The sequence below is a fragment of the Mus caroli genome, chromosome 1 (assembly GCF_900094665.2).
Source record: "Mus caroli chromosome 1, CAROLI_EIJ_v1.1, whole genome shotgun sequence".
NCBI lineage: Eukaryota > Metazoa > Chordata > Mammalia > Rodentia > Muridae > Mus > Mus caroli.
In genome coordinates this window covers 26,953,744-26,958,467 of record NC_034570.1, presented here as the reverse complement: position 1 = coordinate 26,958,467, position 4,724 = coordinate 26,953,744, and positions in this window count along the sequence as shown.

Genomic DNA, 4,724 nt, shown 5'->3' with positions numbered 1-4,724 from the left:
TGGGCCTTTAATCCTGCCCCCAAGTCTTCCATAAAGGTCCCTGACTTCCATCAAATTTTTGGCTGTGGGTATCTTCATTTGTTTCAGTCAGCTGCTGGGTAGAGCCCTTCAGAGGACACCTATGCTAGGCTCATGTCTGCAAGTATAACTTACAGTATCATTAATAATTAATAGTGTCATTACTAGTGTCAGGTATTGGTGCCCAACCATGGGTTGAGTTTCAAGTTGGGCTTCTCATTGGTTGACGATTCACTGTTTCATTTAGACAGGACAGATACTGGGTTGACAGAACGTCTTTGGATGTGATCCATTGCCAAAATAGCCATGTTGCATGATTAAAATTACTCTACAAGTTAGTTGATAGAGTTGCCTGTTTAACTAGCCATGTCAAATAATTACCATTCCTTCCAAGTGTTTTAGTTAATCAGTAATTGACTTATAGTCTGTAGCCATGGATAAATGTAAGAGAATGGACATTGTAGGCTTCTCTCCTAATATCTAGAATTAGTGTTGTAAGTTTCATGGAAAAATGTACCTTAGATATTATTTAGCATGTAAAGGATATAAAAGTATTTGACATAAAATCAAATATATAAATATTTATGCACTAGATTTAAAAAGAGTGCATGTGTGTAAAGTATAACTTTGGTACATCATGGCTTTAAAGAGCTTATGAAGATTAATCAATATTTTCCTCTGTGCTCTTGTTTGCTTTACATTTTATTTTCTAGAATTTAAAATTTTCTAAAATTTAAATAACAAGAATTTAAATGTTAAGTTTATGTAGGAGGATTAATTTGTAAAAATAAATTTGATTCAAAAATTAAAATCAAATCACTTAAATTGTTGGGGTATGCTTATAATAGTATCTGTTAGGAGGCTAAGGTGGTAGTAACGTGCAGCTAGCCTGTGGTATAGAGTAAATTTGATCACAGCCTGAATTGGGATACAGAACAGGACAGTGTCTCAGGAAACAGATTTTGTTCTTTTATTTTTTATTTTTGATTTTCATAAAATTGCTTGAATAAATATTTATTGATTACTATACAGTGAGGTATTTGATGATAAGTCTAATGTCTACAGAGGTAAAAGACTACAGCATAGTAGAGGAACATAAATTCTTTACTGGAGATGAAAAATAAAATCTACTATTGAATTGTATTATTTTGGCAAAATATCATTACACAGCATGTTGTCAAGGAAATAGAGAACAAAATAAAGAAAGCCAGCATGTTCTCAGAAAGGCTAGCTAGTAAAGTGTGTCACCAACAGAGCAAAATGCTCCTATCCAAGCTAATAGCCCATAGAATGGTGTTAGTGTACAATTTATAATTTGACTGTGAGCCACAGATTTAGATGTTATTCTAAATGTCAGTACTTCCAACATGTCACAGTGGACAAAAGGTAACTCCTCAGGTGCAAGTGACAGATGTGTCACCTTGAATCTCTTCTTGGGTAAATAGTGTGTCCCAGATTCAGGGTGGCATGAAACCAGATTCCAAAATCCTGGCACTTGTTCAACTTCATGCAGTAGCAATTTTGCAGTAGGGTCTGCCTAACATGACAAGCCTCCATAAATTCTGAGCCAACACAATCTTGAAACATTCACTTCTGCTGGAGTCAAATAAACTTAGTAAAAAACAAATGGATTACAATAGCTGGTTGAATAACTGCTTTATGCAAACCAAAATCACGGTAGAAAAATGAAATTCTATAAGGATATGCTGAGGCATAATTTCAAGCAACAAAGCATATCCAATGACTGCTGGGAAACCATAGCAACAGAATGACCAAGCTGGCATGTGAGTAATCTTACATAGGATGGTTCCTGAAAAGGAAGGATTCTAGAAGCCTGAAGCAGGATCAAGCTGTAAAGAGAAAATATGCATGCTTCCTCATGAACAGAATGCTACTGAATTGGTTACAATATTCAGATAGATGTAAGAATGAAGAATCAGAGGCTTCCTTAATGGTAGAATCTATGTACTATAACAGTCTCCTAATAAAGCAATCTTGCTAATTCAACGAATTAGAACCTTTGCAATTCATTTGAGAAAATATTTTGATCATAAAAATATTAATAGTTGTAGGGAGTCAGTATACCCTGGTAAGCACAGCCATATTGAGGACCTCAGTGTCTCAGACTCACAGGAATGGCAAGGTTTTCTTTGGGTCTGCTGAAGGAGAATGGTAAGTCCTTCCCTTAGTCCAGGTATGGGTGTTGATATATGTTTGACCTGTCAGTTCAAAAAAGTATGCACAAGAATAGGGACTGCTGTTCGCTTGTCCTGAGTGACTGAATGACTATATCCCCCTGAGACTGCTTCCCTACAGAGATCTCTCACGGAGATGAGCTATCCTTCCTACTCACGCATGCTGTATATAACAAGCATGCTGTGCTGTTAGTACATCTCTATTTGAGTGCTGAGCCCACCTGACCCCAGCTCTGCATTACTTGTGTCTGTCTTTCTTATACTTCTGTCACTCTCAGTCAGGTTTCCAGTTCCCAGATGCACAAGGGGTGGCAAACAATGAAGTCAACTGCTTAGGTCCAGACTCAGCATGAGGAGGGTCTTGAGAGAGGGGGAATGGGAGCAGCGGAACTGATTTAATAATGTCTTAGAGTCAGAAGTGGATGCAAGCTGTCAGTTCAAGTGCTCTCTCTGTTCTCCAAAGATTCTCATCATTCTTCCTTCTTCTCCTTTCTTCCTTCTCCTGACCAGAGAGTTTGAACCCAGTCTCCTATTTATTAAAGCTACATCATCAAGCCTTGGCTCATTATTAATAATATATTTTTAGAAATTCTTAAATTTACATAAAATTTATGAGTCATGGATCATTAGTCCCAACCTCTGCTTCCTTAAAAGAGAAACAAACACAGAGCAAGCAAAAGCACATTTCCTCATAGGTTTACTCAGCCTGTTGTTCCTTATGAATAGCTGGGCACAGCTCTTGCAGTTTCCTGGTTCAGAGACAGCAGTCTTCAGTAACTACTTTTAGGTAATAACAGAAAGGTGCCAGACTGCTAGGGTTAAAGTGATTTCTTAGAAAGTTTTTAAATGTGTGCAAGTAAAGCAACTATCTCTCTCTAATATCTCTCTAGGTACTGTCATCTGCAATCCCTCAAGTAGCTAGGAGAACAAAGTACTCATATTTATATGCTTGTGCATCATCTTTTAATTCTCTAATCTTTGTTTCCTTATCCTAGCAATTCCAAAGCCTCATTTGTAATACTATGTGTTTCTAGATGATATACAAGCCTTTCTATTAACAAGATAAACCCATCTATCATTTGCTTGTTTTCTGTGGACTTATCCTTTTTTTCCTATCTATGTCTTTTCTTCTTAAAATCATTTTAATTTTCTATACTTGATACCCCCAAGTTCACCCTGGCTAATTAATATATCAGTCATTGGACCACAGGATACATGTATCTCTTTATATAATTCCAAATTCAAGGTCAAGTCTTGCACATAACAATTTCTACAAAGGACCGTGTAGGCTTTTTTTTTTTTTTCCGTGTAGGCTTTTATCGCCTTTGTGTTTATGTTGTCTAGATCCTCTCCAATAGCCCTACACAGCCCAACAGAAGGCCTGATCCGTGTCCTCCAAAGCCTCATGACCACCTCCACTTCTCACTCCTGAGAACCTCATCAGTTTCATTTTATTATGGTATGATTAGCACTGGGTAACACGGGAAAAATATTCCCAGAAAGAGAAATTGAAAGTAAAATAGAAGAGACAGCAGATGACCTTCAGAGCAACAGCAGTCATCAGGATCACTAGAGTTCCTTTCATATATCTGAGATAGTTTTTAATATATCTATATATCTATATCTATATATATCTATATATATATAATTGTGAAACACTTTAGGAAATAAAATAGTGAAAAACTGCAAATACTTAGGGAATTCTGAATGTAGTTATTTGGGGTAAATGATTATCCCTGCAGTTGAAGTTGAGTATCATCCAGTTTCTTTGCATTCAACAAGGATGTATGATACTTGGCACTTTCGAAAACTTTGTAGGAAATCAGATGTTTTGAAGAATTGATAGAGTCTCTTTCTTCCAACCTGACAAAGTCATTTGATGCCTTTAATTTCCATTGATGAAATCACTTGATTTTCACTTACATTCTACTAGTTTTTACTTTTTCTGGAGACTAATTGTAAACTCTATAACCAGTATTTTAGCTAGCTCATACAGTTTTAAAATTAACATTATATAATTTTGCAAGCAGTTAATAGAAGGTTTCTAAAATGTGTAGGTTTTAGAATCAGAAGAACTGGTAGAAGTTTATTCAACTAAGGCAGCTAAAAGTGAGTTGATTTTTCTTGTTATGGTACACCTTTATCATCTATTCCAGAGGATTAAAGATGATGAACACAATAAAAGTTTTGTACATTAGGCCAAATTTTCAAATAATTTAAATTTTTGTCTATTATGGAGGGAAGGCAAGGGATGAGAAAGAGGGAATGTTGTGGTATGACAGAATAAAGAAAAAGAAAAAAGTTTTTAAAACATGTCCCACTTTTAAAAAATATTCTCATATACTTTAACCTCCTTGTCTTTCCTCTATTTATTTTATTTTATTGGAATGATCTTTGGCCTTAGGTTAAAAACTTATAAAATTCTTTTTTAATCTAAAAATATCACCCTTTTATGTACTTTCTCTTCAGTTCCAATTTTTTTGAAGCCATATCTGTCCTGTAGCTGTTTGA